At 40.6% G+C, this 21,667-nt stretch overlaps 1 protein-coding gene and 1 long non-coding RNA gene across 6 annotated transcripts in view; one reads left to right on the forward strand and one right to left on the reverse strand.

The window, feature by feature from the left end:
• Positions 1 to 21,667, reverse strand: part of LOC135078846 (synaptotagmin-15-like) — a 102,177-nt gene that overhangs the window by 23,537 nt on the left and 56,973 nt on the right. The window lies entirely within an intron of this gene.
• On the forward strand, positions 7,890 to 11,828 carry LOC135078850 (uncharacterized). Of its 3 annotated transcripts, none has more exons than XR_010258682.1 (5): positions 7,890 to 8,142; positions 8,205 to 8,325; positions 8,409 to 8,564; positions 11,351 to 11,474; positions 11,565 to 11,828. It is a non-coding gene; the product is annotated as an uncharacterized LOC135078850 (long non-coding RNA). The 3 variants fall into 3 exon arrangements; XR_010258681.1 differs by having other exon boundaries at positions 8,216 to 8,325; XR_010258683.1 differs by having other exon boundaries at positions 8,216 to 8,325; positions 8,430 to 8,564.

Consider the following 21,667-nt stretch of genomic DNA (forward strand, 5'->3'; position numbering starts at 1 on the left):
TCAATATGTATTTCTGTATGTATATTCAACCAAGAACATTACCACTTCAGGAGATATATGCCTATCAAGGTACAATACTCATAAAACATTTCCTTCCGAACATTCAAAATCAAAATCAAAAAATATTTATTCAGTTTAGACCACAAGTGGCACTTATGAACGTCAATAGAAAATAATAAAAAAAGAAAAGGTAGCCCTTATGGGGCACTTTACATGTCTCCTTATCTTTTGGGCCCTACCAGCGCTTCGAGACAAACATATGGCAAGTGCTGAGAAGAAACGCCGGAACAAACTCAAACAAATTCATATCGACGATTCAATTTTCGCCGTACACAACGATTTATTATACGAGTACAATTTCACGCCTTTTCTTATTGGTAATCTTATCCTTCATTGGAAATTGCGAAAGCGTGTATTTATTTATTTATTATTTTATATATCACCCTTGGGTATTAAACACGGTGAGATATTCTTTCGTACTTTTCTTTTACTACACGTGAGTTAAATAACAGTAAATACCTACATGGTAAAGTCTGAACTCTGCGAAATGATATTTACCTAAGTATCACTTTTAAAATAAAGATGACTAAAAAGTACATTTTCTTTTCATGAAATGTAATTTCGAAGCTTCAGCTCTACTTTGTCCCATGAAAAGGTCGCCACTTCAAAGAAAATCTGCCTTTATTACAAAATGATTGATTGTATTTCCATTTTTAAAACGTTTCGTAGCGCCCTGAGGCTCGAAAATTTTTCCTACAATCTACAGGAAATTAAACTAAAATATTTTTGTTGCAAAATCGCTCCCATATAAACACAATTACATGCCATATTTAGCATATCATCATCAGTAACATAATTTTGTAATCAAATGACGAGTTCCAGTATATTAATAATAATAACTAAGTAGGCAATAAATATGAAGCCACGATAGCCGAATGGTGAAAGGGTCGGACTGGCCGACTCGACCTCCGAGAAAAGCAGGTTCGAACCCCGCTACCGCTCGTGACACAAGCACATTTTGCTTAATACGAGGGGCTAAAGGGACTATTAATAATTTGTGAAAAAACATTAAAAGATTTCCTTTATTTCGACAAATATCCACATAATTTTCTTTGTCATTGATAACCACAAGTCAAACGATTTACGAGTATTGTTACTCGGAAACCATTATCGATATTATTTTCCATTGTAACTTCAATTGTTTTCTGATATCATACCTTTCACAAACAATGTGAAGGCTATTATAATAATTGAATTGAAATCAATTGCTCTCGAATGTTGATCAAAGCTAGAATGTTAAAGTTGATAACGTTTAGAGTGGTTTCGTACTGAGTACCTATTTTAAATGTGGTGTAGGCAGGCCTCCCACTACATGGTTTCGCACTAAGTACGTGCGATATAGTGCAGGCAGGCCTCCCACTAGGTAGACCGACGATCTGGTAAAGGTCGCGGGAAACGCCAGGAAGCGGGCAGGACCGGTCTTTGTGAAAATCCTAGTGGGAAGCCTTTGTCCAGCAGTGGACTGGCTGGAACGAACGATTCCGATTCTAATCCGTGAAAGTATAGACCGGAGTAGTCTTAATAGAACTATTTATATGGTAGTTTACTTATGCACTAGATCTGAATCCGGTAACAAATAAGTACGTCATAGTACGTCACGTTACGTCATTAAATAACTACCCTGCTCGCACCTACACACACATACGTATTTTGTAAATACTTATTTGTAAAAAATAGATAAATGACGCACAGCAACTTAATTATCTATGATCTGGTTTCCGTCATCCGATTTCTCTAGTTAGTTTCTAGATCCGTATTATGACGGACTCGGGTCGGACGTAGTACGAAACCGCTCTTACTGTGATGGAGGTTAATACCTACTATACAATGTACAGACCACATCTGTATGCCATTAATTAAGAGAGACCTTTGTTATGATTGCCTTTGTATTGATGCCGAACGTCCTGGCTCAGATTAACGGGAGAGCTATAGATGACGAGGTTTCGAGGCGAACTTCGTAAGAATAAAGTTGCAGATGATTAGGAAACTAAAAATTAATGACAGTTTTTAAAGCTTATTTGGGCTTGAGTAAACCCTTTCGTCTTCTTAGTCGTTACGCTCTTGTTAGTGTAAGCCAATTATATATTGCTAGTTTTTTCCCGTGGCTTCATTTAACGTTTTTTCACGTGGCTTCTAAAAATAATTTGTACTGTCTTAAACTATCTCTAATACTAAATGTCATCAAAATAATTTCAATGGTTGAAGCGTACAAGATTAACAAACTTCCATCCATTCTGCATTCGCAAGCTCAAATTTTTTATATTTGTATTATAAGATGAACCACTTCTATGGTTTTTCCTGCCGACCGAGATAAGCACAGGTATTGTCGTTATTGTGAACGTGATATTAATGTACGAAGATTGAACCTACGCAGGCTCTAACAAAGCTTAAGTTAGGCATGAGAGGATATTATTATGTTAAAAATTATACTCGTATCTCCAAAAATGTTAAATATAATGATGTTGACCTATTTGTGTATTACTTAGTAACTAAGTACTCATTCTTAGGACTTCATATTTTTTTATTATTTGTTATTTTGTAAAAGCGGTCACGTGGGTTTTTATTAGATCACATAATTCTCCGTTTGTAATTTGAAAGACAAGTGCCTACTTTATTATTATAAGTCGATGTTGACAGAAAACCAACTGGATCGGACAAAACAGCGTTGTTTGTTCAACTTGGCGGTACATTGCCGGACTAGCATTCTGTGTTTTGCTAGGCTCCCAGTGTTTATGTAGTCGTCGTCTTGATTAGCCACTGTCCTGCAATCTGCGTTCCAAACAATATAACTGAATAAGTAAAGCCTAATTATTCTGAGTTGGGACCAGTTTTCGTTTAGTTACGGGCTTTGAGTTAAGCCCTGGTTTCCACCAAGGCCGAGCGGAGCGGAGAAGTGTCGGGCCGTCAAATTTTTTTAAAGAATAGGTTAGATGAATTTTATTGTATTTTTTTTTTTTATGTGATAGGAGGCAAACGAGCAAACGGATCACCTGATGGTAAGTATGCCCACGCGGCGGAACACAGCTGATCTATTACAAAAATTTTATGACCTGACTTATGTATTTACCTGTGATTTCACAATTAAAACAATTTGAATTTGAATTTGATGACAAAATTTCAATTATTTGTCCGTCAGACAGATAATTAGAAAATATTAGACTCATATTTTTTATTTTCTTTCATAATTATACTAACAGTGCTACATCAAGTTGAAATGGCGCGTCACGTCACGCTTGAGTAGATTTTTTACTCAAAAGTGACGTCACGCGACATTTCAACTCAATTTATTACTGTGATTATTCGATTAAGAAAAAAATTCAAAAAAATGTGTCCAACATTTTTTTATTATTTGTCTGACGGACTAAATAGAATTTCGATTTTATTACCCAGTCATCATCCCTATTTGACAGAAGCGGTGGAGTGGAAATAATGAAATCTGATCGGTTATTCAAAACGCTTCTCCGCTCCGCTCTGCTCTTCTATGCTTTGGTGGAAACCGGGTCTAAAAGACCCTTGCAAATTTGCTGTGACGTTTATTGCTGAAAACCGCCCAAATTAGGTGACTCGTTGTTATTTTAACGAAACCTTTCCCTGGAGACGTAAAAGTTTAATTTTTGCACCTTAATTTCCTCGCGGTCTGCGTGGGTGTGAACAGTCAGCTTCACGAGTTGTGTTTGCGGTTGTGGTTCCGTCAAAGGCATGTGAGGAAATTGTACGCAAATATTATTCAACTAGCTGTGATTTCGTACGCGTGAAAACCCGTTTTCGCAACATTTTTCATTCTTGCTCTGCTCCTATTGATCGTAGCGTGATGTTGTAAAGCCTATAGACTTCCTCAATAAATATAGGCTATCTAACACTGAAAGAATTTTTCAAATCGGACCAGTAGTTCCGGAGATTAGCACGTTCAAGTAAACAAACAAACAAACTCTTCAGCTTTATAATATTAGTATTAGAAATGAATCGGAATTACGCTTTAAAGGTCTGTTTTGAACCCTCGATATTACGATTTCAGTTTTTGTTAATAAAGTTATGAAAGTACCTGCTTCTTGGAATGATGATTCAGAATTTTCATGGAAAATAACGCAAATAGACAAAATGAGTGTCAAAGCATTTAACGGAAGAGTGATCTTCCTTTGAAAGCGCTAAAGGACTACATTTTTATTTTGACGTTCGCAAGTGCCGAGTTTTTTCTGAAATACAACGTGTATTTCAGGGAAATTTAATTCATTTCACGCAAATTGGGTTCGGTTTATTCTAAAATTTACGTTTACCGTAAAAAGTGGCCTATGAACTCCAGAAATAAGCTTTCTTAAATAATTTCGCGGCTCGACACAGTTGCAAAGATTTAAGCTCCCAAATATTTACCTACAACGAATATTAAATTTCGTGCTTCATTATAATGTAGATTCATAAGCGATTACGCTGTTTATAATCTCCTAACATTATTATGAATTGACTACCTAAGGCTGAGTTACACCACCGTATTTTAACCATAACAATAACAATAACCGGTGCTTTTTGTATAAAGTTTGACAGACTTTTGACGTTTGTCAAAGTTAAAGTAAGATGGTGCAACTCAGCCTAAGAATGCTAATTTTGTAACAATAATAGCTTTATTTCCGAGAACTCATTTGGCGAAAATTCCCATCCAGTACACCCATACTCTTTAACCTGTGTTTTCTTACTGTACTTTAGATTACTGAATTATTTAGATTTTTAATGTATTTTGTGCATCCCAACTAATATTATAAATGCGAAAGTAACTCTGTCTGTCTGTCTGTCTGTCTGTCTGTCTGTCTGTCTGTCTGTCTGTCTGTTACGCTTTCCCGCTTAAACCTCGCAACCGATTTTGATGAAATTTGGCATAGAGATAGTTTGAGTCCCGGGAAAGAACATAGGATAGTTTTTATCCCGGTTTTTGAAACAGGGACGCGCGCGATAAAGTTTTTCTGTGACAGACAAAATTCCACGCGGGCGAAGCCGCGGGCGGAAAGCTAGTTTTTTCTATAAAATAAAAGCTTACTTCCCGTTATATTCCGATATTAAATGTACTAAATGTGTGTGATCAGTACCAGGGTGACTCGATGGGAATTTTTTTCCCAACGGGTAACTCTTTTGGGTGTGACTCGTTGGGAATAAGCGACATTTAGTTGTTAGGCTTGTATAACAGTCGTATGCTGAACTTCCCTAAAATTTCAACCTTTTATGATAATAATCAAAGGTGTGACTGAAGGGCGGGCCATCGGTCAGTGACTTCAAACAAAATACTTATAACACTATTTACAGGGCAGAGCGGAAAAAGCCTTCCTGTTTCTGTTTACTTTCTCCGTAATGAAACGATGGATGGCCTTTGCTTAGGCACGTCGTAATTTCATTACTACAAGTCTAAGGTCAAGAAGGAAACACGGCGCGTATCAATTGTTTATTTATTTACATACATTTACGTCCGTATTCACAAACATTACTACGAGGTCTCACAGTGCGCGTGGACGCACAGGGTGACACACGATCCAATCACCGAGCTCTATTCAATGCTGTGCGTTCGATTTGCTGCTTCACTTAAGCAAGCATTGTTTGTGAATACGGACGTTAGTTTTAGAGCCTTATGTAGGGCCCAGTGGAGTCCAAAATGTCAAATCAAATGTGCTCTGTGAAAATTGACAAACTATAATAATTTCCGTTACACGATTAGATATGTAGCTACGTCGTAGCCTTCGTAGTTCGAGCGCTAACGCCGTAGTTATTTCGTAGCAGTAGATGAAGACGCGTAGTACGAAACAACAATATTTTTGTGACGTAATCACTTACAGGTGTCTTGTGAGAGACTTTTTATTGTCGTACACTTTCAATGATTTCAAAGAAAAAATATAGGGCTAAAGTACGATTGGCTCGTTACTATAAAAAATAAAAAACTTGTTACTTATTTAGCTCTTTTGTGTTTTCATGTTTAAGGTAGATCAAAAGGCTTTATCCGTAACTGTTCCAGATTAATTAGACCTAACTAAGTAGAAAATGTACGTGTACATCAACCTTGTTTCTTCTTTGTAATTGGATATGTTTCTATCCGACAAGAATTTATTATTAGCTCTTGTTACTAGTACAAATTATAAAAGATCCTACATACTCTTTTTATAAAAGGCCTTTAAGAGTCAAATACCTTAATTTCTTTAGGATCACTGAATTAAAAACCTTTCAATAGTTATCAGTATATTTTTTTAAATCATGATTGTTGATGCTCCTACTGATATTTAAAAATTTAAATGAGAAAAATCAATTTCGTCAACCCATATTAAAAATCCTTAATCGAGAAGACCTTTTTAAAGAACTCAAAAGGCGATTTAAATGCAAGAGCTGATGTTAAATATTTCATTCGAATTTTATTTAATTTGGGCTCTCCTTAGACAGGTAAAACAGATTGTTTTAAACTTTTCTCATTTAAGCCCGATGTTCTTTCTCATTAGTATTCAGTTGAAGTTTTTATTGAGCATTGTTTTGTTTGTATTTAGTAAGTTATTTTCAGTTTGTTTTAAGTATTTTGAGTTAATATCGCACACTGCCCGTCAAGATTACTTTTTTTTTAAATAAAATAATAGCAGTAAAGCTTCAACCACATCAACGCGTCCAGATCGCCATCGCCGGTGTGATCAGTGTGCTTACCATGAGTTTACGTAAGGTGTGCTCGCTAGCAACTGCGTAAAAAAATGACATTAAATGTATGACATATTGCGCAGCGCCCCTAGCGGCTACTTTCAAGAAATAAAATCTTCATAGATTTTTTTGACGTACTCGCTAGCGAGCACACCTAACGTAAACTCATGGTAGGCACACAGAGTCCAATGACAGGTCGCGCCACCCATGACAGTTCACGCGACCTGTCATTTCGCTATGATCGCGTCGGCGATGGCGAACTGCACGCGTTGGTGTGGTTGAAGCATGAGGGTTTGTAACCATGGCAACACAGTTTTGCAGGATCCTTGATTCCTGCACCCCGCAATGTGAACACATATTAATTGTGTGTTTAAAATTCGAATTACAAATTCGAACGAATCGTTTTTTTGTGGGACAGTGAAAACGGGATGGTCGTGTGAACGTTAATTATTAGAATAGAATAGAATAGAATAGAATAGAAAAGGTTTATTGACACAGTAAGAAAAAAGACACAATACAAAAAAAACAACAAAAACACAAAATATGTAGGCTATTAAAAACAAGTGATGAGAAAAAACTGTGCCAATAGGCACCCGCTCAGCATTTATCGTGACATGCTCAAAAGGGCAAGTCACGAAGCTGGTCTTCCGCGGACGCCCTTGCTTATTGCGCAACCCTTGGAGAAGACACCGTCCAGAAATAATGTAACCGTAAATTATATTTAGTGAAAGTTCGATGTCTCTCCAAGGGGCACGCAACGCAGGGTTGTGTGTATAATTCGGTTACAACAGTACGCATCAAGAATAAAAAAAAAAAAAAATACAAATAACTTATCAAAACAACACAAGAGAAGAATTAAAATAAAAGAACATAACAAGAAACAACAACAACAATAACCTCGAAAATCGAATTATCGATTAATCGCACAGATGATATCGTAAGTATCGTAATAAATTAAAATTAATCGGCTTGACAACTCCAGTGTGTACTAATTATTTATTTAAGGTAAGTGACTGATTATTCCAAAGAAAGACACTCCAAGTAAATAATGCTAAATACTGTTCATCGATAAAGATTTATATTACAGCAACTTTTTAATGCCACGGTTAAATACACGACAGCGGTGGCAAAATGAAAGTTCCCAAAGCGGTGTAAAAAAAAAAAAAAAAAAAACGTTAAAATAAAGAGAAAAAACTGTCACGGAGAGAAAAAAGGTTACCCAGCAAATTAAATATTCAGAACAGCCATTAATTTTACAAATTTTCGCGAGAGACGCCATTTATGCCATGTGTTTGCCACGTAATAAAGCGAGAAAAGCTCTTTATTATTGAAATTACGGCAGGCGACAGCAGGAAGAGAGAGAATGTCTCGCGTGGATCCACCCCGCTCGCTCGTACCTAGCCCGGCAAACACGCCGCACCGCACTTCCCGGTAAGCATTACCTATCTGATGGTTATTTGGTTCTACGTTCCATTCCAATTGCATAATGAAAGGATTGTTTTAGGGTGCGCCAAAGAGCCGGGGAAACCGTCAGTCGAAGCTCAACCGGACGCTAGAAATTATTTATGCTGGGACACGCCTGCCAACGCACGCGCACGTCGTGTACATCCCCCTGTAAGTGCATCTGCGCCACTCGTCTTTTGCAGTGAGATAAAGTGCTTCCTTACATGAGTTTTAAAGGTGTTTCTGACAAGCAGGGCACGCAATGGCGGCGGCAGGTCGTTCCAGCACCGCGACGCAGCGAATCTGAAGGAGCCTCGAAATGCCACAGTGCGATGTCTTGGAGTAGCAAAGATGTGGGTGCACTGCCTCCTTGGATATCCGCTGTGGACCCACTCCAGCTTTAGGAATAGGTATTTAGGTTTCTTTGTAGTAATGACTCCAAACATCAAGGTGGCTAAATGAAGTCTTCTACGTGCCTCCATCTTCATCATATTTGCGGCATTAAGATAAGGGGTGATATGGGAGCGAGGCGGAACCGAAAAACAGAACCGCGCACATGCATTCTGTACTCTCTGGATAAGTCTGGATGTTCTTGACAGAAGGCACGGACCGTAAACAGAGTCGCAGTAATTAAATCTGCTGAGGACCAAGGACTCACAGAGTAGAATTCTGAGTTTCTCGCTCAGGTAGGGTCGCAACTTGTACAGGAGTTTGAGCCGATAGAGACTATTTCTTACACACTCCGCTACATAATTTTCAAATTTCAGATTACAATCCATAACAAGTCCCAGATTTCTGGCTGCATCAACCCTTGCGATAGGTTCTCCGTCTATATTAATGTTTAGAGTTACATCTTTGAGTTTAGCAATGTTTTTGGGTGTCCCTATAACCAAGAACTGGGACTTTTTTGGGTTAATCTTTAAACAATTTGAGCTGCTCCAGTCAGAGATGCTGTTCAGGTCTTTGTTCACTTTAGCCACAGCAACGGCAAAATCAGCCGGTGCAAAAGAGAGGTACACCTGCAAGTCATCGGCATACAGATGGTGATGACAACTTGCGATAGTGTTAGTGATGTCGGCACTGTATAGGATGTACAGGATTGGTCCCAGAATGGACCCTTGAGGAACCCCGCGGGTAACCATTTCAGGTTGAGATCTCATCGAAGTGCCGTCCACCCTTCTCAACTCCACACACTGCAGTCGCTGGGTCAAATAACTGTGGAACCACTTAACTGAACCACTGTCGAGGCCATAATAGGTTAGTTTGGATAGCAGCAGAGAAATATTAATTGAGTCGAAAGCCCGAGAAAAGTCCAGTAGTGCGAGAATTGTTAGCATCCCCCGATCCTGAGCAACCAGCAAGTTATCGACCACATCCGCCAGTGCAGTTGTCGTGCCGTACCCTTTCCGAAAGCCAGACTGATAACGAGGGAGGATGTCATGTGCTTCAAGATAGTCAGTAAGTTGGTTACACACAACTCTTTCTAATATTTTTGAAAGGCACGGCAAGATGCTTATAGGTCGGAGTTCCTGAACTGTGATAGGCTGACTTGTCTTGGGTAGCGGTCTCACAACCGCAACCTTCCAATTCTTTGGAAATACGCCTTCCAATATCGATCGATTGACAATTGCAGTAATAGCCCCCAGTGAGTAGGGCAAGGTGAGCAAAATCATGTCCAGAGTAAGACCATCACTACCCTGTGCGTTTGATCTCAGACCCCTGATGGTCTTAAGGACTGAGTCCTCGTTAACTGTGTGTAGTGTGAAGGTGGCAGCGTTACTATGCCTATGATGCTCATAAAAGGTCAATTGTGATATTGTAACTCTGTTTTCACCTGGCACATTCAGGAAGTGTGTGTTGATCAGATCTGGGTCATTGAATGATGAAGGCAGGTCATCAAAGTTCTTTTTGTTTGGCAGTATAGTGCTTTTTAGGTTCCTCCAGAGCTGTTTTGAGTTGCTTAAATTATTGTTAATTTGCTTAGTAAAAAAACAGGTCTTCTCACATTCAATTGCATTCAAGACTAGGTACTTCATAGTTTTGTAACTGTTTTTGAGGTCTGAGGTTTTCTGCTGCTGGAACTTTTTGTGATAGTCATCTCTAACACGAATCATTTCCTTGATGGTATCAGTGATCCAAGGATGCGGGGGATGTTTGAATCTACGTGTTTTTATTGGAGCATGTAAGTCCATCAATCCCATGACACATTGTGTGAAGGCCTCCACGAGCTGGTCTACGTGGTCGAGACAGTTGAGTCTGAGACCACTCCAATCGATGGTGCTTAGGTCCCGTTCCAGTTGTTCCAGCACTATGTCCTTGAAAGGCCGGTATGTCACCCATCGGGGACTGATTTTCTCGGCTTTAATCCTGAACTCTGCCGACAGCATGGCGTGCCCTCCCAAATCCGGAGAATGCCTAACTGATACCCGGAGTGCTCGCAAATCTGTGCAAATCACATCAATTAGAGTCTCGCTATGGTCCGTGAAGTGAGTTGGCTCAGTCACTAATTGCTTGAGGTTTTGACTGTGTAAGCATTGCACAAGCTCCCTGCATCTCCGACCGCTCCCATCAAGCAGATCTATATTAAAGTCTCCAGTCAAAATCAGTCCATCCGCCCAAGTGAATGAGGCAATAGACTCAGATACCGCATCAAGAAACAACTCCGGATCCTGCCAAGGTGGCCTGTAAGCTGTGCCGACTACTATGACCTGATTGAGAATGCGTGTAGAAATCCACATCTGCTCCACCGATTCTGTAGTGCTGGGATGAGAACAAGATTTCACATTTATACCTCTCCGGATGTAGAAACCTACCCCACCCCCTCGGCCTCTCCTAATGTGGCATGGCCTCGGGGTATGTCTCAGTCGGTAATCAGTTAGTTTAGGAGCCCTGTCCCCCTCCCCAGCCCTCAGCCAGGTCTCGTTTACAGCCATTATATCCGGAGCCAAGTCATTCATTGCTACTATAAATTCCTCCTGTTTAGTACAGAGAGATCCCGCATTGAAAAAACCGACCAATAAATTCTTTAACCCAAGGCCTGTGATGTTTGTACATTATAAAAACAACATTGAACTGCCCTAATGAGATGGTCTTTATGTGTAAATACACTACTCAAATACATAAATAAAATTAATTTTAAAAAGTTAATATTTAGAATAGAGATGTAGTCTATAAAATTATGTTTCTTTTTTCTCAGCAATATCCTACATTGGAACAACCTGTGATAGTGTGAAATTGTATCACCGCTGGGAATTATCAGTACCGAACCAACAACAACGAGACAAAAAAGCGATAAATGAAGCATATAAAACAAATTTTGGGTAAGCCAGTTGTTAGCAAAAGATGCTTTGATACTATTGGTTTTACAAAGAATGTGTGACTTAGTAAATATTTTTATTATTATTTTACAGTCGACCGCCAGTCATTGCGCCGGGGAGCCGAACACCCTCACAACGTCCTCCATAGAGCGCAGCTGGAACACCTGCGCGCCGTCGCCTCTACGAGCGAAAACGCGGCCCCTCCTGGTCCAAGTGTACTTCCACTGGAGACGACGGCACTCCTCCCGAACCCGGTGAAAGAGCTGGCGATTCAGCCGGGTCAGGCGCTCATTGATGAAAACTCTCGCTCCACCCTCGCCGGTGACACCGCGGCGCACACGCGCGGCCTGCAGCAGCTCGTCGCGCAGGCGGCGCCGCGCCAGCCGCACTACCAGGCGGCGCGCGCGCCCGCCCGCCTCGGCCGGCGGCGCGCCCACGCGCTCCGCGAACACCACGTCCCGCTCGTCCAGCGCCACGCCCAGCCGGCCGGCGAGCACCGCGACGCTGTGCACGGCGCTCTCCCCCTTCTCCTCCGGGAGCTGGCCGATCTCGAGGTCGGCGAGCAGGGCCTCCTGGTCCCGCTCGTTGAGCTCGAGCCTGAGCTCGGCCACGGTGCGCTCCAGCTGCGCGCTCGCCCCCGGCCCGGGCGCCGCCCCGGCCTCCAGCCGCTGCTCGAGCGCGTCCATCCGCGCCGTCCCGGCCGTGGCGCCGCTCTGCACGGCGAGGTTGATGGCGTGCAGGCGCTGCTCGACGGCTCCGACCCTGTCCTCGCAGCGGGTCACCCGGCCCGTCAGCTTCCGCACCTCGTCGCACACGGCATCGGTCCGGGCGCACACAGCCCTCAGCTCCTCACGCACCTCCTCGCGGAGCTGCCTCATCTCCTCCCGCACCTCCTCTCGGAACTGCCTCAACTCGAGGACCAGCGCGTGGAAGTCCGGCAACTCCACGGTCAAGTTGTGCGCGGTGTCGTCCAGCGGCGGCCGCTCCAGCATGGACACGTCCAGATTGACGGGGCTCACTGCGGAAGCGCCCCTCCTCACGGTGACGGCGTCGACGGCGGCCCGGACCGGCGTGTTCGAGTTGTCACGCTTGGGCTGCGCGCTCACACAGGTGACGCACCGCCACCTGTCCCGGTGCTCGCCGATAAGTGTGCTGTGGTACCGCTGCTCTGTGACCCCGGCACATTCCAGATCATAGTGCAGCCCACACGCGCGGCACGTCAGCACCCTCCGCTTATCTTCGATCCTCTTCAAGCAACCCCCGCAAGTTTTGTTCTTAGGCGACATAATTTACGGAGTGAAATGAATAGTGTGAAAAAGTGACAATAAAGCTTGAGGTAGTGCACTGTGTTTGAACTGAGTTTTTGTTTATTATGAGTTCACCAAGAGCGTCACAAACAACACAGGATGAAGAACAAGGTCGAGAGACCTTTTTCAGTAAGTTTTCAGAACGAAATAATAATTTTAACACTATTTACGAATAATTTACTTAGGAGATGTTAAAAAGCGTACTGTTATAACAACTTCCCAAAGTACCCTCCTCCCTTCCCAAGTATTAAACGGTATCCTGCAATAAGTAGTTCTTGTCTCCGCGCGAACAAGCCCTAACTATAGTTGTGTTGTACCTAATTTCCGAGTTATTCTCATTACTGTTTAATATCTTTGGACAATTTACACAGCGCCACCTAGCCTCAAAGTAAGCAACTAATGTGCTTGTATTATGGGCGCTAGATACTATTTTTATAATTTTAACGGATATACTACTTAAATATTTTTTTATAACGACTATCATAAAACGATACTTACATATAAAGCAACACTAAAATTCAACAAATCAAAGGCCTGACTTTGAGTGAAGTTTCGAGCATCGTATAGGGGCGCTGAACTCTACCTGATGTCCTGGTAAACTATGTGAAGCAAGTTGCCGCTACAGACACTTTAATGTGTAACAATTTATTAATCCATTTCCGGTAATTTCAACAATTATCTGATATCTGGTTAAGTTGTAATAGTTGCTGATTTGACTTGTGACAATTTATTATTACACTTCCGGTATATTTAAACATTTTAATTGATATCCGGTTAAATAATAGTTGCTGATTTGACTTGTACTACCGGAGGGGATATAACCAGCCATTCGACTCGGAACGAGCAGTCGTACGAATACTACGATAACAAGTGTTACTTTGAGCTGTGAATGTTCAATTTAATCAATATAAAAATTGAATTAAATAAATCGTTTTATTTCGAGAGAAAAGGAGTATAAGTGAGGTGCAGTTTTCAACTTCAGAAGTTGGATCGGAATCACAGTCCCACAAAAAGGTACGTAAAAACGCTTACATTTTTTTTCTCTATCTTAATTTCTCCCTATAAGTTCACGAATACATTTTTTTTTAATTAAAATTATTGTCCTAGTAAAAAGTTTGCTGAGTGATAAGTTTTAATAAAATACTGTTGGCTGCTACTAATTAATATAAATCAGTTATTTGTGTGCGTGTAATATCTTAAATACTGAAACTCCCCAATACAGGACAATGTTGTGTATTTACTTAGCCAGGGCTACACTCTGGAGTATAATACATAATATTCTATTGTAATGAAGACCAGCTATTGGGGGTACAGTTTTGAAAATATGCTTTTACGTATCACAAGGAACTGATTACTAAGATATTTATATTATTTATGAAAAGAATTCCTCAACAGTAATTATTAAGAAATGCAACTTAAATAGTTACATACATATCCCCCTGTATCAATATAACTATATTTTTTTAACCTTTTACAAATAACTGTCCTGCTTGGGTACTAAGACTTTGAAATAATTCATCCTTTGCGTCCTTAGCAACTGCCCAAGATTTAATGTATTTTTTTTTAATTATTTTACTTCAATTTTTAATAATTATTGATAGGTTATAGATTGTTATTGCACCAGGAATTATATTATACAAGCTTACAAGAATTTATAGTGTTATTTGATTAAAAGTTTTTCTCAAATAGATAATTTTAAAATCAAAACACTGCCAAGGAATTGATAGCAATTTATTTAATTTTTTTTTATTTTCTCCTGCATGTATTTTTATGTACCTATTGTATTTTTTTTGTTGCATTCTCAAACGATGCAGCAATTAATAAGTAGCACAGAGAGGAGAATATTAATAAGAACTTACAATAAAATTTAATATAGTATGCTAAGGTGGCCCAGATTTAAACCCCAATTAGTTATGGCAGGTGTAACGATAATTAGATCTTTCCATAAATAGTCCATATGTCTTAGGATTCATAAATAAATGTGATATATTTAAAAGAAATATATAGATGCCTTTCTGTTTTAAGTTTCAGGACTAAATCAAATAATGGACGTCGATGATGATCATGGGCAGCAGCTGGCACCAAGTGATGAGGAGCAGTTGATTCCTCCAAAGAGGCCGCTGCTGCAGAGGATGACGACCACCGCGGACATACACGAACAACCGAGGGCAAGAACAAGTAGCCAGAGTAACAAGTTCGATATAATCTTGACTACACCAAGACCCAGCCGTGAACGGAGCCGTGCGAGGGATTCTCCAAGCTCAAGTAGGCGCAGCAGTCGCAGTCGCCGAGATGGTGCAAGCAGTCGCAGAGAACCCTGCCAACGTAGTCACAGGCACAGCGAAAGACACACACGCACCCGTACACGTAGCCGTAGTGGGTTACGCAACGATAGACTACGAGAAGAATTGGAGTTGGAGAGGCAACGGTTGCGAGTGCTGGAAGGACAATTAAAGAGGGAGCGTGAGCGACAGGAAGATCGGGAGCGCGCACGATATAGAGAAATGGAGCTCTACATTCAGAGACCAAGTTCTACCAAGGAGGACGAGGAAATTCGGAGGTCCAGCGGACACCACTCTCGGAAACGGAGCCCTGGATGGGACAAGGAGACCGGGAGGTCCAGGTATGATTCAACATCTAATCTTTTTGTAGAATTACTAAAAGTAATGAATAAGCAAACCAGTGAACGTGATAGTTTTCCTGTTCTGAACAATGTTTTACCTGAATTTGACCCGTTGTGTAAAGAGCAACCAATTAGCACTTGGCTGAGCAAGGTTGATGAATGTGCTGAAATATATGGCTGGAATAACAGACAAACCATCCACTATGCTCTGCCAAAGCTTTCTGGTCATGCCAAACTATGGTACCAAGGACTACCATCTATTAAGCGTGACTGGCCAGAATGGAAAGCACTCTTAATGGATTCCTTTCCTGCTACCGAAAATTATGCAGAGTTATTAACAGAAATGTTAAACAAAAGAGCTCGTTTTGGCGAACCACTAGAATTGTATTACTTTTCTAAGATAAACCTACTGAACCGCTGCAAAATTTTCGGCAAGGAGGCAGTAGATTGTATATTACATGGTGTAGATGATAGGGGAGTAAGATTAGGAGCGCAAGCCGCTAATTTTGAGAAACCCGAACAAATTTTACAATTTTTTAAAACTCGTAAAGTACAAACTAGGGACACTGAAGTTAGGAAAGATAAGAGGGCCCCAATCACTAATGTAAACAACCCCAAAACACATAAAATGCGCGATTCTACAACTCTATCCAGACCCCGTCAATATCCCGATAGCGTTATATGTTTTAACTGTAGAGAGAAGGGCCACCCATGTTCTAAATGCCCAAAACCTATTGTCACGTGCTCATATTGCCATTTGATTGGCCATCTCATTTCCGATTGTCCTAAAAAGAATTCCAAGGTGGAGGTCTCTACAGACAAAAGTGTTTTAAGGATTTTGTTGAACGATAATTCTGATGAGAGCGAACCTATTCACGACACAGGCAACAAAATATTATGTGACCTGTTAGTGGATGACCCTGGTAACAAATATAAAATAGGAATCAAAATTAATAATAAACCAATATTTTGCCAAGTTGACCTAGGTAGTGAAGCCACTCTAATTCGGAAAACAGATGCGGAAAACTTGGACTTGCACTGGGTAGCAGTAGATGGACCATTGTTACGTGGTTTAGGAAATATACCTTATTTGAAAATTATAAATAACTTGAAAAATTCGAACTGCCTAAGGCGGGAATTGAACCCACGACCTTCCGCTTGCCGGGCGACTGCTCTTCCAACTGAGCTACTTAGACACTGGATGAACCCGTCGAAATTTTCAAGTGTAATACGCTGTTACGGCCAGCGTTTGTTTCATCAATGTTGACGTGGGTTTGTGAATTTGTCGTGGGTTCAATTCCCGCCTTAGGCAGTTCGAATTTTTCAAGTTATTTATAATTTTCAAATTAGTTTGAGATGCGACTCTTAACGCTAAAAATTAAATAATATACCTTATGTTCCATTGGGCAAAGTTCAAGTTCAGATTGATGTACAGGGCGTAAACGAAAAAGGAGTGGATGTATTTGTTGTTAGTGACCGTCTAATAAACACTCCAGTTCTATTGGGGCACACTTTCACAGAACGTCCAAATGTACGCATCATAAAGACTGAGACTGAGTTAAGATTTGAGAAAGTAGATCAATGCAATGATACAAAGATAACATTAAAGACTGAAAATTTAGTTACTATTGGGGAAAGGGAAATGAAAGCCATTCGAGTTAATTCTTTTGAAAAATTAAGCGGAAATGTGTACATTGGAGGTTCTGTAAGAGGGTGCGAGGGAAGTGAATATTTTCTTTTACCGGGTGAATATGAGATTCATTCAGGCACATGTCTGTTATTAGTGCAAAATTTAGGAACAAAACCTTTAACCTTTCAAAAGGGGTCCTTAATTGCTAGAGCTTTGTATTTAGATGCAATAAAGCATGTTCAGAACCTTAATATTACGACTAACCATGGAACTGAGATTGAGAATTCGACTATCCAATGCGGAGATGACTTGTCATCTGACGAGAAACAAAGGTTGAATAAATTACTAGATAATTATTCAACCTGTTTCTCAACTGGGTTGCATGATTTGGGTTTCACTACCGAAGCAGAAATGGTAATCAGGCTTAAAGATTCAGAACCAGTAGTGTACAGGCCCTATAGAATGTCTCACTCAGAACGTCAACTTGTACAGGTTATGATTGACGACATGCTTAAGTTCGGTATAGTTCGGGAGTCAAAGTCCCCATATGCCAGCCCTATTGTTTTAGTTCACAAAAAAACCGGTGACAAAAGACTTTGTGTTGATTACCGCGCACTCAACCATAAAACTAAGCGAGATCATTACCCTCTCCCTAGAATTGAGGACTTGCTTGATCGATTGTCAGGACAGTCTATGTTCACAACCCTTGACCTTGCGTCAGGGTACCATCAAATACCCATAGCAGAGGAGTCTATTGAAAAGACTGCGTTTGTCACACCGGATGGCCAATACGAATACACTCGTATGCCATTCGGTTTGGCAAATGCACCTGCAGTATTTCAAAGGGTAATGCACAAGGTGTTAGCCAAGGTCAAATACGTCATCATCTACATGGATGACATATTAATACCATCAGCCTCATTTGATGAAGGATTGGCACGCCTTGAAGAAGTACTAAATGTACTGCAACAAAGCGGTCTCACTCTTAAGAAACAAAAATGCAATTTCTTCCAGAAAAGCATTGAGTTTCTGGGTTTCGAAATTAGTAAAGAGGGGATTAAGCCTGGTTTACAAAAAGTTCAAGCCGTTTCAAGGTTTTCCACTCCAACAAACCCTCATGACGTCCGTAGGTTCTTGGGTCTGTCAAGCTTTTTTAGAAGGTTTGTCAAGGGTTTTGCTTTAATAGCCCGACCATTGACTTCCCTTTTGAAGAAGGATACTCCCTGGAGATGGACATCAGAGGAGGATGAAGCGTTTGAGACTTTAAAGAGCCACCTAATCAAAATACCTGTACTTGCTCTGTATGATCATGCGGCAGAAACACAGTTGCATACAGATGCAAGTAAAGTAGGCTTAGCGGGTATTTTACTGCAGCGTTCTAGTTCATCAGAACCCTGGAGACCTGTGGCGTATTATAGCCAACAGACGACTATTGATGAACAGAAGTTACACTCATTTGAACTTGAAACCTTAGCCGTGGTCAGTTCACTAGCCAAGTTTAGAGTATATTTGCTCGGTATTAAGTTCACAATTGTTACAGACTGTAACGCTTTGCGATCAACATTCACTAAGCGAGATCTTGTTCCACGCATCTCTAGATGGTGGATACAATTTTTAGAATTTGATTGTGAGATAGAATACCGTGCTGGGGAGAAAATGGCTCACGTTGATGCACTCAGTAGGAACCCCATCGATGAAAAGGAAGTCGAAACGCATACATTAGATATCCTTGCAGTCAATATCGAAGACTGGGTTACAACCGTTCAATCGAGTGACGCAGAAATAAAAATAATTAAAGAAATCTTACAAGACCCTTCAACGGCCAAAGTTGCTAGCATTCACAAAGAGTACAAATTGAAAAATGGTAGAGTATTCCGTATCATAAATGAAAACACAATTCGCTGGGTCGTACCCCGGGGTGTTAGATGGCAATTGCTCAAGGCCAATCATGATGACGTAGGACACTTTGGTTTTGAAAAAACTCTTGAAAGATTACGTTCATATTATTGGTTCCCAAAAATGCGCCGATTTACCAAAAAGTATGTAGCCGCTTGTTTGGAATGCGCTCATCACAAAATCCCATCTGGCGCAAAAGAAGGAGAATTACATCCTATCCCGAAAATTGATGTGCCATTCCATACAATACATGCTGACCATCTTGGACCATTTGTACGAAGTAAGCACAAAAATTCGTATTTATTAGTTATTGTGGATTCCTTTACCAAATATGTTAATCTGACTCCAGTTCGTAGCACCAAATCAAAAGAAAGCATTAAGGTATTCAAAAATTATTTTAGTTACTTTGGCACTCCCACTCGTTTGATTACTGATAGAGGCACCAGTTTTGACCTTGCGTCAGGACAACCCTTGACCTTGCGTCAGGGTACCATCAAATACCCATAGCAGAGGAGTCTATTGAAAAGACTGCGTTTGTCACACCGGATGGCCAATACGAATACACTCGTATGCCATTCGGTTTGGCAAATGCACCTGCAGTATTTCAAAGGGTAATGCACAAGGTGTTAGCCAAGGTCAAATACGTCATCATCTACATGGATGACATATTAATACCATCAGCCTCATTTGATGAAGGATTGGCACGCCTTGAAGAAGTACTAAATGTACTGCAACAAAGCGGTCTCACTCTTAAGAAACAAAAATGCAATTTCTTCCAGAAAAGCATTGAGTTTCTGGGTTTCGAAATTAGTAAAGAGGGGATTAAGCCTGGTTTACAAAAAGTTCAAGCCGTTTCAAGGTTTTCCACTCCAACAAACCCTCATGACGTCCGTAGGTTCTTGGGTCTGTCAAGCTTTTTTAGAAGGTTTGTCAAGGGTTTTGCTTTAATAGCCCGACCATTGACTTCCCTTTTGAAGAAGGATACTCCCTGGAGATGGACATCAGAGGAGGATGAAGCGTTTGAGACTTTAAAGAGCCACCTAATCAAAATACCTGTACTTGCTCTGTATGATCATGCGGCAGAAACACAGTTGCATACAGATGCAAGTAAAGTAGGCTTAGCGGGTATTTTACTGCAGCGTTCTAGTTCATCAGAACCCTGGAGACCTGTGGCGTATTATAGCCAACAGACGACTATTGATGAACAGAAGTTACACTCATTTGAACTTGAAACCTTAGCCGTGGTCAGTTCACTAGCCAAGTTTAGAGTATATTTGCTCGGTATTAAGTTCACAATTGTTACAGACTGTAACGCTTTGCGATCAACATTCACTAAGCGAGATCTTGTTCCACGCATCTCTAGATGGTGGATACAATTTTTAGAATTTGATTGTGAGATAGAATACCGTGCTGGGGAGAAAATGGCTCACGTTGATGCACTCAGTAGGAACCCCATCGATGAAAAGGAAGTCGAAACGCATACATTAGATATCCTTGCAGTCAATATCGAAGACTGGGTTACAACCGTTCAATCGAGTGACGCAGAAATAAAAATAATTAAAGAAATCTTACAAGACCCTTCAACGGCCAAAGTTGCTAGCATTCACAAAGAGTACAAATTGAAAAATGGTAGAGTATTCCGTATCATAAATGAAAACACAATTCGCTGGGTCGTACCCCGGGGTGTTAGATGGCAATTGCTCAAGGCCAATCATGATGACGTAGGACACTTTGGTTTTGAAAAAACTCTTGAAAGATTACGTTCATATTATTGGTTCCCAAAAATGCGCCGATTTACCAAAAAGTATGTAGCCGCTTGTTTGGAATGCGCTCATCACAAAATCCCATCTGGCGCAAAAGAAGGAGAATTACATCCTATCCCGAAAATTGATGTGCCATTCCATACAATACATGCTGACCATCTTGGACCATTTGTACGAAGTAAGCACAAAAATTCGTATTTATTAGTTATTGTGGATTCCTTTACCAAATATGTTAATCTGACTCCAGTTCGTAGCACCAAATCAAAAGAAAGCATTAAGGTATTCAAAAATTATTTTAGTTACTTTGGCACTCCCACTCGTTTGATTACTGATAGAGGCACCAGTTTTACAAGCAAGAAATTTAAATCTTTTGTAAGCAAATTGGGTATAAAGCATATTTTGAATTCTGTTGCTACTCCACGCGCCAATGGGCAAGTCGAGCGATATAATCGCACAATTTTGTCTTCTCTGAGTACCATGTCTCACGGAAAGGGTCCCGAAAAGTGGGACGATTATGTTCAAGATGTCCAAGTGGGGATTAACTCTACAGTACACGAGGTAACTAAGAAATCCCCAACCGAGTTATTATTTGGTAGGAAAGTGAATAACCCTTCTCAAGGGGTCTTAAGCGACGTCATTGATGATGTCGGTAGTGGTTCAATAGATCAAAGCCTACATGAAGTTAGAGAACAAGCTAAGAGTATGATAGATAGGAATCAAGAACAAAATAAAGAAAGGTTTGATAGACGAAGAAAAAGGGTCACTAAATATAAGGAAGGAGATCTCGTCAGAGTAATTAGGGCCATAACTGGGGGTACGGGACAGTCAAAAAAACTCGAACCAAAATGTCAAGGGCCATATAGGATAAAGAAAATATTACCTCACGACCGTTTTGTGATAGAAGACACTCCTCTGACAAAAAAAGGTAGACGCTACGAAAATACCGTATCAATAGACAAAATATTCCCATGGTTAAG

Source organism: Ostrinia nubilalis, chromosome 15, assembly GCF_963855985.1.
Source record: "Ostrinia nubilalis chromosome 15, ilOstNubi1.1, whole genome shotgun sequence".
NCBI classification, from domain to species: domain Eukaryota; kingdom Metazoa; phylum Arthropoda; class Insecta; order Lepidoptera; family Crambidae; genus Ostrinia; species Ostrinia nubilalis.